At 49.9% G+C, this 13,750-nt stretch overlaps 1 long non-coding RNA gene across 7 annotated transcripts in view; it reads right to left on the reverse strand.

The window, feature by feature from the left end:
• LOC123614301 (uncharacterized) overlaps positions 1-13,750 on the reverse strand; it is a 140,177-nt gene that overhangs the window by 59,265 nt on the left and 67,162 nt on the right. For all 7 annotated transcript variants that reach the window (XR_012500069.1, XR_012500065.1, XR_006721664.2 and 4 more), the window contains 3 exons: positions 10,057-10,122; positions 4,105-4,229; positions 3,469-3,649 (listed from right to left, as the gene is read on the reverse strand). This is a non-coding gene — a long non-coding RNA (uncharacterized LOC123614301). The remainder of the gene's footprint in view (positions 1-3,468; positions 3,650-4,104; positions 4,230-10,056; positions 10,123-13,750) is intronic.

Below are 13,750 nucleotides of genomic sequence, written 5' to 3' on the forward strand. Positions count from 1 at the left end.
CTCAGCCAGCAGGACATCACAGGGGCAGAAAGAAAGGTTGGAAGCCCTGGTGATCAACAGCAGCAGTGGATCTCCAAGTGGGGTCCGGGGACCAGCCACATCAGCATCTTGGGATGTGGAAACTGGTAGAAATGCAACTTCCCGGCTCTGGCCTCAGAGACTCTGGGTGGGAGCCTGGCAATCTCTGTCTCACTAAGAGCTGTAGGAGACTGCGCTGCTTCCTTAAGTCGGAGAACCACTGTTCTTCATCAAACAACAGGACTGGATCCACCAGCAGATGTATTTTTATTGACTGGTACAGTGTGTGAAATTTTTTGAACTGGTTTCCAATGTTTCCAAATGGGTATTTTTATATGAAAATTCACATTTCTGGCTTTACTTGGGGAAAAAAAATTAGGAATATCTAGCCACAGGGGACTCTCATATCTGCTTGGCAGTAATTGTCTGGCGCTGAGAAGAGGCTACCGCTCTTAGAAAGGACATGAGCCCCTCTGGGAGCAGCGGCCCCTCATTACCCATCTCACCGGCCGGCTCACTTAAACTGGACACCTTTGAGCCACAGGCCCGTGACCTATATAATGTCTAGTGTCACCTCCCGTTGAAGTTTATTCCACATGCATTTGCTGAATGCTTATGGGATAGGATGGGCTTTCTGCCGATCTTCATAAGCTTCTTCTCTCCCTGACCCTCATTTCTATCCTTGACTCCCTCCACTTTTTGCTAAGATGGTGGGGAGAGGGGAAGGAAAGTCTTGGCCAGTCTAGGCAATACCCAGGGTACAGCCGTGGCAGTCAGACAACAGCAGCAAAAAGAGGTTTAATTGTTTCGCCTACACTCCTCTCTGATCTCATTCTTGAGAAAGTGAATTCATGATCGTGTTCAGAAAGGAAGGGACACTGCCCTTCTGTCAGGCTTGGGCAGGCTTTTATTTATGGTTTGGGGGTCCTCAGAGGTGGACAAGCTCACTTAGCAGCGATGCGATGGCTCCCTAGCATGGGATGGTCTGGGACAGCTGACAACCACTGGCTCTCTTCTCTGTGCCAGGTAGTGGGCTGGGCTGTGAGGATATGCAAGGTGATGGGGACCCGCTCTCTGTTTTGGAGACGGCTGGCAGGGGCAGCAGGTGAAGGTCGGTCTGCATGGTCAGTGCCAAACACATAGCCCCAAACACTCCCTTGCAGGTAGCAGACACTGTACCCTCTATGTCCTTCCTTCAGCCTCCCTCCTTGAATCACTTTTTGTGTGAGTGGCAGACTTTATCAAAGTTTGAGAGCAGCAGATTTTTTTTTAACTACAAACAACATCAAATGACATTAGATATCGCTGATTTCCTGATCTTAAAAATCCTATCTTCATCAGCCCAGCCCCTCCATTTCTCCTCCCACCTCCAAGTCCCTTCTCTATCTGTTCCGGATTCTCTCCCATCCCCACACATTCCTGATACCCTTCTGGTGCAGGATGTGCTAGCTACCACCCTGTCTGAGTGTCTGCACGCATCCATTTGCTGGGGCCCCTCCCTCCCTCCTTACCCAGCGTGGCCCATCACAGTAGTTTCCCCAACAATATACGTAAAAGGGACGTGGGTGCCAGCCTAGGTTAACAACTCATTTCTCCCTGCTACAATCACTTGGCAGCTGAAGGCTCCGAGGCTCCAAGAAGTTAAGCAACATAGCCAGGACACACAGCTTCGGGCCACCTGGGGAGACGTCTGAAGGGGGAACCCCCAACTCTGCCCCCCCCAGGCAAGCTGGACACTCGGAGGGCCTCAGCTGGTAGGGGGGAGGTCTTGTTCTACTCTTTCCTCTTCCTGTCATGAGGCTCACTGACTCCCAGGGCTCCCTCTTTTAAAGCATGGTCGTGGAGGGAAGGCTCTGATGGGGACCGCATGGCATCAGTTCACTCTTGGGGTCCGGGGAACGGCCACGGGTGCTGGGTAGGGCCAGCGTGCTGCACGGTCAGCAAGTCCCAGCTCTACAGCAAAAGCCAGCCCAGCACACTTTCCCCAGTTTAACACACCACTGGGTACATTGTACCTCACAGCTCAGAATCAATAAAGTCAAGGCAATTTCCTTAACATGCCATCAATAAGAGATCATGGAAGTGGGGAGGGTTTTCCTTAGAAGCTAATGCCTTACTAAAGTTCAAATGAGGCAATATATAGTAAAATAAATTCAATCTCTATTTTCACTCCTTGCAATTTTAGTGGCGACTAAATGAAATGGAACTGTGTTGATCCTCACCCATTCAATATATCTTCACTTTCTAAGAACCAAGGTCATTTTTACCTTCATGGGAAGGGAGGCAAAATATAAAATACTCACCCATACCGAACAGAAATGCATTTGCAGGTTTTTGAAAGCCAGGTAGATGGCTGATATATTATGTAATTCATTTTGTGGCATAGCTGAATGTGTTTTATAGATAGTGTTTAACCTTGCCAATTCTGCTCTGAGATAATCCCCCTACTGAGGATAAAAATCGTATATTTAACATAAAAGGAAAGGTTGGGAGAGAAAATGTGCTCTGTACGACAGATAACCAGAAGTTGCTTACGCAGAAAGACGATCAGAGCAAGTTCACTGCTGCTTTGCCTTATTAGCTAATCATCATGTTCATACTCATCAGAAATGAGGTGATAACCAGTTGAGTGGCACCGCGCTACTAAATGACAAAGTGTTTCTGGCGTTGTGTGGGCAATGGTGCAGACCCTAGGTTGACCTGCTCCATCGTGTATGTGCTCTGTGACCTTGGGTGACTGCCTTAATCTCTTGGAGGCTCAATGTCTTTGTTTGAGAATGGGCATAATTTAACAATCTCTGAAGCGCATAATACTGGTTACTTAATTTATCATTCATTTCCCTACTTCCTCCTCCCCAACAGACCCCTGATTCTGTTCAGGTTTTGCCAGTATAACCCTGAAGGTCAAGGCTGCACTCACTTCACAGAGGAGGGAGCTGAAGCTGAGATGCCCCCGCTGACCTGATGGAAGGTCATTCAGCTGGAGGGTGATGAGACAGGGCAGCTCAAAACTAGCTCTGTTAGGGCCCAAAGTCTGTGAGTCTGGACCCCCAAATGCCTACAGGACACGTCTGTTTATACATTTGACCGAGACCTTCAATGCAGCATGCCTAAAACCAACTCATCTTTCCCCCTTCCTGCTCTATGCCTGCTAGGCCTTACAGATACCCTACTCCTGAGAAAGAATGCTGTTCTCTTGGGCACCTGTGTTGAAGTCTCCAAGTCACCTTGGATTCCTGATTCCCCTTTCTGTACCTACAAGCTGCTACCCAACCCCACCCAGCTCTGACCTCCTATACATTCAGGCTTCAGGTCCAGAGGATGCCGTTTCTGTCCCCTGACACCAGGTACAGACTTCCAGATCACAGCCCCTTTCCCTGAGCCCCCACCTCTCCGTGTCTGCACTGGTTCCCGGAACCCAGTGCAGTGGCACCATGTGATGTCACTCACCTGCTTTCATCCGTCTGCCTTGGCATCCACCCTGGCTTGTACACATCCCCTCTGGGCAGGTGGACCATTCAGTATCCTTTCCTGGTGGCCCTCAAACTTGTCTGAGCCTCAGAATCAATTGCAGTCTTTTTTTTTTTTTTCCCCAAGTGGATTCCTGACCAGAGCACCTGATTCAGTGAATCTAAAGTAAGATAGAGAATTTGCATTTTTAACTTGCACCTTTAAGATTCTCATGTAGGAGGCCCTCTACCTTACTCTGAGAACACTGGTCTGGTGCAACCCCTCTCCCACTGATGAGGGGGCTGCAGCCCAGAGGGAGGAAGCAGGGAGGACCATCAACTGGAGGTACACGTGCTCCTTCTGCCCCCACCCTTGTCTCTGGCTTCTCTTGCATCCTCCTCCGTGCCTCCCCTGCTGCTTTCTTTGAGCATATGGAGGCCTCAGCGATTGTTTGTAGAATAAATGCATGAATGAGCGAATGAATGAACGCATCAAAGCCCTCTGTCCTAATATATCTCAAAGTCATTCTCTGAGTGTGAAGTTAAGAGATGTTTGTGGAAGCTGCAGGAATTTTGCTGTCTAGCAGGACTTCTGGGGGGTCAAAGTGGTGAGGCCAAGGGACATTCTATAAAATACCTGTCCAGTGCTCCTCCAAACTGTCCAAGTCATCCAAAACAAGGAAGGTCCGAGGAATTTCACAGCCAAGAGGAACCTGAAGATGTCAGGACAACAAAAGGTAACGTGGTAACCTGGACGGGATCCTGGGACAGAAAAAGAACATCAGGTAAAAACCAAGGAAATTGGGCTACAGTTAATTTTGTAAAAAGCAGTAGAGCAGAAATCCAAAGTACCTGTGCTGCCTTCCCTTTACAACACAGGGAGGGACACAGGCAGTGGGTCACAGCCTCACTGTCAACATCTCAGCCTGTTCACAGCATTGGTGCTGGATGTGTTTAAAAGACTAACACTAGCCCATGCATGCCTGGTTCCCCCCTTATGTTCATTTTCTGGGCTGCGTGCCCGTGGAGATCTGGCTGGACTGAAGGCCTGGACGACGCTGGTGGGTCACTGAGAGCAGGAACTTTGGCACTGAAGGCTCGTGGAAGGAAAGCATGGTCATTTCAACAGAACGGGGTGCCAAACCCAACCCTGACACCCAGGGGCCGTGTGACCTGCGGTGTGTGTTACATTTACCTCCTTGTAAGTTGAATGGTGGCGACGCTACCCTGCTTGCAAAGCCACTGGGAGCGTTTGGTGAGTATACACCCAGGGCTACAGCAGAACTTGGTGCCTGGCAGGTGGTGCTTTACTTAACACTCTCTGGGCAGGCACTGGAAGTTCCGGAATTGCTGAAGGTGGTCCTCCTGGGGCCTCTCAGAACTTCTGCTCAGCTCGTTCCCCACGCTGGGCTGTTACCTCCCCGCTGTGCTGGGCCGCACCTCCTCCCACAAGCTCCCCTCCCCCGACCTCGCTTGGCTGGGCCACCCCATTTATAACTCAGGCTTCTGGGTCTTTATAAATGGAACATTCATCTGCTCTGGTCCCCGACGTTATTTTTATTGCTGTCTAAAAATAAAAATAGTGGTAATTTTCTGAACGGCGATAGCCAGCCTGCTCTCTTCTTCTGGGCGTGCTGTGAAAAGCCATTCGCGCCACGTCCAGACTGCAGACCTCTGACCGGTCACCAGCCTGTCAGTGTCAGTGTGGGGCCGGGGAGAGAAAACCGGCCAGGCGTCCAAGGAGGAGGCGTCCCGCCTGTGCCCAGCGTGTAGTCCCAACGGCTGCTCCACGGACATTGGTTAAGGACCTAGGGGACGAGGAAGCGGGTGGGGAGTCAGCAGAGGGGGGAGAGAGAGAGAGGCGACCCTGACGGCTTAAAGGTGGAAGGGGCAGTGCCAGTACGTAAGTACAGAACGGGCTTCCTCCTGCAGGAACCACTGAGCCATCCACACGGCCGGTTACATGTACCATCACCCAGAATCATTCTCTGATGCATTCCATGCCACGTGCGGGGAAGATTTACAGGTGCAATTCTCAGAGAAGCTGTATAGGGAGTTGTGGCATCTCTGCACGGTGCTACTGGGGAGGCCAGGGAAGTCTCATGCAATTTAAAACACTCCATAGATCTTTCTGGACACCTTCTGGATGTATTGCTGCGGCCATCAGCTATTCCTGCAGAGGCGGGGAAAGGAGTAGGCTAGGGCTTATGAGACCCTTGGAGGATGGAACCTCACCGTGTGGTCTTGGTCCCCACTTGGAAGGACTCGGACTCCACCTGAGATGCTGGGGAACTTCTTTGAGTAAACCTAGTTTCAGCTCAAGTGACCTGGACTCTCAAGGGCTGGTGTAAGTCTTAAAATTGTTTAATTACGTAAGCAATGTCTGAATGTGTTCTCCTTGTAAAGAGAGTAAAGCAATTCAGATAATCTAAAGTCCTGGTCATGCATCACCCCCAAACTGCGCCCCCTGAACCCCGCCAAGAAAATACTACTGTTACTGATTGGGTGTGCTTTTCCCACAACTGTTCAATATACTTCCACCCACATATATGAATGCAGAGAAAAATACAGGGTTTTTGTAAGGTTCCTTCCTCCCTCCCTTCCTCTCCTGCCCACTCTTCTGTTCTTCCTTCTTTCCCTCCTTTTCTTTTTTTTTCTTCTTCTCTATCTTAAGAAAATATTTAGTCATGTAGGGTATGTACTGTGTTTGTTTACATAAATGGTATCTTAGTGTATGCACTGTCCTGCAGCCTGCAGTTTTCATTCATCAGTGGCTGTGTCAGTGTGGGGTCCTCCTGGGAAGCAGATGCTGAGGGCCTCAAGAGTATAAGAGGTGAATTGGGAGTGATGCCCGTGGAAGATAAAGAGGGCTGGAGCAGGGCTGGCAGGGAGGGCATGTGCTGTGGATCTGAAAGAGTCGTGGCCAGCCCACTGGGGAGTTCAGGGTTACTGCCCCTCGGAGGAGCCCCTCCCCAGGCAGGAGCCAGGACTTCGTATCCCGCTGTGGTCAGCCATTAGTTGGAGGACACTGAGGATAAGCATGGCCTTAACTCAAATGCTGTAGTGAATCCCTGAAGCTCTGCAGCTGGGGGTCAGCTCACACAGTCCTCACCCCACCAGTGACAAGTCTTCTCTGAAAGGGAGATTTGAGTGGCCGAACTCTGCAGCCGCCTCAGTGATTTTGGAATCCCCTCATGGGGGAGGAGATGTATGTATGTTTCCTGTTGGACAGCACTCCCCAGTGTGGGTTCATTACAACTGACTTAGTCATTCCCCTCCTGATGGACGCTTAGGTTGGCCCCTCTGCTATTATGAACAGTGTGACAACCGTCATCTTTCAACATGTTTCCTTGTGTCTTCCACCCACAGCAGGAACTGACAAGGGTTTCTCTGGAGTAAATATGGAGAGGACGGGTTTCTGGCTTCACAGATTCAGGCAAACTGCCTGCTCCAGGGGCCCTATGCAATGACACTTCCCCCTGCATGGTGGGAGAGCCTGTATTTCCACACTCCCGAGAGCACTGGGTTCAATGCTGGATTTTCACCTCTGAGGCTGACTTCCCTGTGCTGGGCCTCTGACCCTGTTTGCTCAGGTGCTGGCTCCTGACATCTGCTTCTGTGTCCTCAGATGATTCCCTCACCTCAACCTTGGTCCTCTGTTTGCCTGGCTGGCCCTTGGCCAACTCAAGTGGCAAATGTAGGGTTTATGATTACAGACTCCGGAAACAACTGAAAAGCTTCAATCCCAGCTCCACTGGTTACTAACTGAGATGCTGGACAGGTTCCTGAACCTCTCTTTGCACCTCGGTTTCCCCACCTGTGCAGTGAGGATAATGATAGTACCTGCCTCACAGAGCTGTTGACATCAGACACGTTAGCCATGTGGCGTGCTCAGCACCCCGCTTAGCGTATACTGAAGCCAACTCCACAAATACTAGCCACTGCTGTTACCTGACCAGCTGGCTTGGCTCTTGGCACCCTGGCAATCATAAAGCCGGTTTTCCAGTACTGATTCCCATTTCCTGAGTGTCTTGCCCTTGTGAGTAGATCCCCCAAGGTCTGGACCCACTTCAGTTCTGGTTTGGGAAACGTGGTCACACCACCGATTCCCCTCGGCTGGACCACTCTCAGCCTGGGTGCCCTCTCACCTGGCATCATCTTTCCTGCTCAGACCATGCACACATTTCCAGCATCTTAGACTGACCGTCCCCCCCTTGCCGCCCATGCTCTGCCCTGGAGTAGGACAGAGGTGGATGAAATATAAGTTTCTGAGCCCTTTTTTCAAACCTGCATGTATGTTGAGTGATTCCAAACTATAGCAAAGCCCCAGTGGTTCAAATCCTGACTCTGCAACTTGTGAGCCCGAGTTCCCTCATCTGCAAAATGTGGTTGTTTAACGTGATCTGCCACCTAGGTTCTGTCATGAGGCTGAAAGCAGACAGCATGTGCAAAGAACTGAGAGCCGTGCTCGGCAAACGGGACTTTATCTCCCCAGAAACAGACATCCTTTAACCCCTTTCACTTGCGCCTCCTGGCTGACTGAGGATTTGGTGTTTCTGTGCTTCCTACAATCTGATTTGACTTGTGTTTAGTAGAGTTAAGTGCATGATGACAGGGCCTGGTGTAAGGAGATGGAATTCTGAACGGGGCAGCGGCCGCCCAAGCAAAGACACAGAACTGTCCCCCAGCGGCAGTAGCTCTCCTATCTGCCCAAGCGGAACACCTTCACCATGGCGTCTGCAGAGGTACGAGTGCCCCGTTCTCCCTGCTGCAAGGGGCTTCGCTCAGCCAGAGACCACCCACCACCCCCTCACCGTTACCTTCAAGATCTTCGGCCCAGAGCTGTCAAATTCAATTTTCGGAAAAAACAACCTGGGAGTTGGGATTTTTTTTTTTTTTTTTTTTTTATGGGAAACCTCCAATTTAATGACATTGGCAACTAATCCAGTTGAACCTGGCCAGCCAGCTTATGCTTCCGTTTTAGGGCGTTTCTGCAGGTTTGTCCATGTCCAGCTTTGTCACTTGAAGGCTGATGGAGTCTCCCTCTCCCAAGCACGCGGCAGCTTCCTCAGTTGAGAACCACTAAGGGGAGGTTATGGACACGCTGGAACTTCAGTCGCCTGCATTGCACACTCTCTTCTTTGGGCTCCCGGGTTTTACTTCTCCTGGGATCCCGTTCGAATTCTGTAAATTATGGCTTCCTTCTCCCACTTTTCCACAAGGGCAGGTGCTCGAATGTGTTGCCTGGCACATAGTGCCTGTCGAGTGATTAGAAAGTCAGGAACGCAGGGACTTCTCTCTCTCCCTGCAGCTCTTCCAGTTGGTCTCTCTCTCTTTCTGGAATGAGACTGAAGCTATTTTTCAGCACCATGTTTAACCAGATGGAGAGCAAGGCTTCTCTGGGACCACAAATCTCCCTTTGGTCCTCTTCTTTGTATCCAGGGGGTGGCATTTTTCACTTCCAAAGGTTTTACTTACCAGCTTCCAAAGCTCCCCGCTCTCTGGTTCTATCCCTTGTTTATATCTGTGTACCATCCATTGTCACGCACTGAAAAGTGAAGTATGTTTATTTATTCTTAGAACCTTCCACAGAATTTGGAGCCAGCGTAGCCACAGCTGTTAAGGGCTCAGGGTCTCTGGCTTGGTGGGGTTCACAGGAGGCCAGAGGCAGGATGTACATCCAGAGAGGCAGGACTGCTGCTATCCTAGGTTTGGTGGATGACTTCTCCCCAGGGCACCACACTTAATCAGCATCTTTTGGGGGGGAGGGGAGGGTAATTAGGATTATTTTATTTATTTGTTTGTGTATCAGAGGTACTGGGGATTGAACCCAGGACCTCATGTATGCTAGGCATGCACTCTACCACTGAGCATCCTGAGTTCCTCCGCCCGCTCCACACATGGCGAGGTTGAAGAGCTATTGGAGGATGGTTTTCAAACTTCTGTTTAGCAGGGGAAGCTTTTCTCTAAGCGACATTGTATATGGAAGGTCAATATGTAAAAGAGAGGAAAGAAGAACCCTGGCACGCCCGGCTCCTCCTCTGCCCTCCTCTCCACTGCGGTGGCCCCTCAGAAGTTCCTCAGACTGTGAGGAAGGAAATGAAATGGGTGTCCAAGTCCAAAGTGTTTTCTGTTGATCACTTCTTCACCTTCGCAAATATCGGTAATTGGAGTGAACACTGTACTCTGCCCAGATCCACGCAGGTCCTCTTTACCACGTCTGTATGTCTCTCCCTGGCTCTGGTGAGTTTCTGCTTCTAATAGCTCCTAATTCCCACCCTTCTCCAGAGGACTGCCCTCCGGCTCCTGCAGCCACGTGCCTATGAAGGGCTGGGGGTGCCAGGGAGTTTACACCGCCAAGGGAAGCAGACGATCAATGCCCAGCTGGAGAAGGGAGCCCAGTTCTCAGGCTTGGTGGTGGGGGGAGTAGGGAGGCGGTCCGGTCCGCAGTGAGTGGTAACGCACACCCCAGAGCTTCCCTGTAGGATCAGGCTGAAGCCACCCGCGGAGGACCTTCGCCTGAAATCACACTCTTGCTCAATTTCCTCCCCTTCTCTGCCCCGCTTCCCTCCCTCCCTCCCAATCTTACCTGTGAGCATATCCTTAATAAATCAGCTGCATCTGTGTTCCAGCAATCTCGCTCCTGGGCTTATATCTGGAAAAGATGAAGATGCTAATTCAAAAAGACACACGCACCCCAAAATTCACAGCAGCACTATTTACAACAATCAAGACATGGAAGTAACTTAAATGTCCATTGACAGATGTGGATAAAGAAGATGTGGGGGGGATGTGTGTATGCATATATATATATATATATATATATATGAAATAATGCCATGTGCAGCAACATGGATGGACCTAGAGATGATCATACTAAATGAAGTGAGACAGAGAAAGACAAATATCATACAATATCACTTACACGTGGAATCTGAAAAAGTGAGACAAATAAACTTGTTTCCAAAACAGAAACAGACTCACAGACATGGAAAACAAACTTATGGTTACCAAATGGAAAGGCGAGGGAGGGATAAATTAGGAGTTTTGGATTAACAAATACACACTACTATACGTAAAAGAGATAAACAAGGACCTACTGTAGAGCCCAGGGAACTATAATCAATATCTTAAAGTAATGTATAATAAGAAAAAAATCTGAAAAAGGAATATAAATATATACATATATATGTAAAACTAAATCACTTGGCTGTACCCCTGAAACCAATACAACACTGTAAAGGAACTATACTCCAAGACATTTTTTTTTTCTAAAAATTACCTGTCTAAATCCTAGCCTCAGGTTCTTCCCAATCCCGGGCACCTCTCCTACAGGCCCCTGTGCTTTCCCAGGGAGGTCGCCCCTTCCTCCGGGGAGCCCTCAGTCCACACCTCCACAAGTACAATGGGGCCCGTCCACCAAGGAGGCCGCTGTCTGCTTGGGCCCGCAGCTGTTTTTCTCTTCTACGTGTTGGCTTATTCCAAGGAAGTACAGCTTGCCAACGTTTGACTTATCAGGGACTTTGTGGCTTTGGGAACATGGGGCCAGCAGACTGAGGAGCCAAGTGGGCCCAAGCTGAAGAGAGGTGGTGCCTGGGGCTCCTTCTTTTGAGGTGGGAGGAGCAGCTTCTTCGGGGCTTCTGCCAATACAGTCTTCCTCTTTCATGTGGCCGCTGCTCCGTCTCCTCGCAAAATCTGATGCTGATAGGAAGTCTGGGATGTGCCTTTCAAGCCTTCGATGAAAAGTTTCCTTGATGAGTCCAAATCAAGGCTTGTATACTTTCTCCGTCTCTACTGCTCCCAGGAACATAGTAGAAAATGGCTTCTCTTTTAGGCTCTACCTCTGTTTGACTTTTACATGGTTAATGTAAATGGTTGATGTCTCATGTGTACTTCTGACAGGGCTGGAGGAAAAAGAGGCAGGCAGACATCTGGGCACCAAAGGCCCTTCTTGACCCCTGCAAGACAGGCCAAGGGCCCCTCCAATGTGTGTCCACAGACTCCTATTGCATCATTTCATGTACCATTGTATAATTGGCTTTACTTGTCTAGTTGATGAGCTTGACTGAAAACTCCTAGATCTAAAGGGTTTAAGTCACCAAATAATAACATTTAAAAGCAAATCATGGTGTCTTAATCAAGTGGTGAATTTGTACTTGCTGGCCTTGCCCACGTGGCAACAAGAGTACATACAGCCCCAGGGTGAACATCAGAATGCAACTGGCAGATGGCTGAAAATCGGTCAGTCTTCACACTCATAGACTGTATTTTTTAAATCAAAAAAGCCAGGGCACAAGGTCTCCCAAGTACTTACAGGGACCATGGGAGAGAAGGGTAAACCCAGAGTGGCTCTCCTGTGCCCTTGAGCAGGTCAAGCCTACGCTGACAGCCCCACAGCTCTCCTGGCCCAACCCGGGTCCCACCTCCATGTTCCTCAGGGTGAGGGAGGCAGCAGCATTTCCCACCGCCGCTGGGCCCTCCTGGGTGATCATCGTAACACCTCATAGCTCTTTGAGCTTCTCATCTCTCATGTCCTTCCCCTCCACTTTTCCACGCTTTTGGCACTTGCTGGATTTTGTCAACCTGGAGCTGCTGGCCGCTCTGTATCTCCCTCTCTGAGCTCAGCCTCTCGTCCATCCAGGCTTTCTAATCCCCAATTCCCACCACATCCACTCTCTGACTCTACCTGCTTCCCTTTCCACATGTCCCCTCTAGTCTTCTCTCATCTCAGAGGGTCTCATAGCACGCTCTCTTCAGCCCTCGGCCAGTAGCACCACTCTCCAAACCTTGTCCACCGTCTCCATGCCTGTTAAAGAGAACCAGAGCCAGACTGCGGGGAGAGCAGGGAAGACAGATCTCACTTGGGAACTGTTCCAAGGGGGAGACAAAGGCCCTGGTAGAAAACTGGACTCAGTTCTGAGCAGAGTAAGAACATGCAGGGAGTTACGGCTGAGGATCAGGGTGAGAGGGTCAGTGAATGGAAACTTGGACTTCTGGCTGAATGGACCTAACAGAATTCTTGCTGGAGGCAGGCTGGGGTGATCAGGTATCACCAGGGGGGTGGTGGGGACTGAGGAATGTGATCAGACATCAAGGATGATCAGATAGCAAGTGGGGAGGGATTCTCTCTAAATGGGCTTAGCAGGCTTCTTGCTAAAACTGGGCTATGCAGATTTAGCAAGGATGGAGGCCAAGCTCCAGGCTTGTGGAGAAGAGAGCTTAGAGGAGCCTGACTAACGTATGGTCAAGGAGAGAGTCTTTATCAAGTTTATGAGTGCTGCCGGGGGGCAACCACACTGTCCTCGCAACCGTGCCCTAAGTGCCACTCAGCATCTCTATACGGCCCCAGTTCCTCTGCCCTTCCACTGCAGCTGTTCCAAACCCGTTCTCAAAACCTTGGACGAACCTTCACAGCACAGAAGGGAACAGTCCCCTAGCATGGATTCCTCCATTCCGGCCCCTGCTGCTGTAAACACCACCCTGCCCCCTCCTTCTCCCCCTTTCACTGCCCTACCGTCTCCTGTCTAGGGAAATTCCGTCTAAGGCCAGACATCACTTCTTCCAGGAAGTCTTCCTTGGATCCTCCCCACCCCTGCTGGCCAAAACTAGGTTCGGGTTCCCTCCTGTGGGTTTCCACTCAGCCCTGATTTTAACTCCATCACATCACACCATAGTGGCTGAGTCTCTGTTCACCTCCCCTTCTAGGCTGGGAGCTCCTTGAGGAAAGTGTTCTTGTCCTTTTTTATATTCCCAATACTTGGTGACATGCCTGACACACATAGCAGGTGCTTGATGCATGTTGTGGAATAAATGAATCACCATTTTTACTCAAAATTCTTCCATTCACCTGCATTCTTCATCCCCTCTCTTCCTGCCTCCTGTGCCATCAGTGGTTCCTTCTCTGTGTCGTGTCTTCAACCTGCCTCCCTTGGTGTTTTGCATTCTACTATTATTGTTGCCATCACCGATAACATTATTATAGTGACTATTCATTGGACAATTACTCTGTTCCAGGCACTCTGTTAATCACTGTAAAACCATGTCCAAGATTAATCCTTATCAGAGTCCTATGAGGGTAGTGAATTATCACCCCCCTTTCCAGATGGCATTTAAGCACAACTGAGTTTCCTTTGTTTGAAGCACAGCCCTTCTTAGATGCTGTGGTCCCCTCCACCCAATGCCACGACTTTCTTTCACTACGTTCACACACGTTTCTAAAGCGGCATCTCTACCAGCTGTCTCCACATCCTGACCTCGCTCATGGCTCTCATTGGAATCGGGCC

This window comes from Camelus bactrianus, chromosome 17 (assembly GCF_048773025.1).
Source record: "Camelus bactrianus isolate YW-2024 breed Bactrian camel chromosome 17, ASM4877302v1, whole genome shotgun sequence".
Taxonomy (NCBI): Eukaryota; Metazoa; Chordata; class Mammalia; order Artiodactyla; family Camelidae; genus Camelus; species Camelus bactrianus.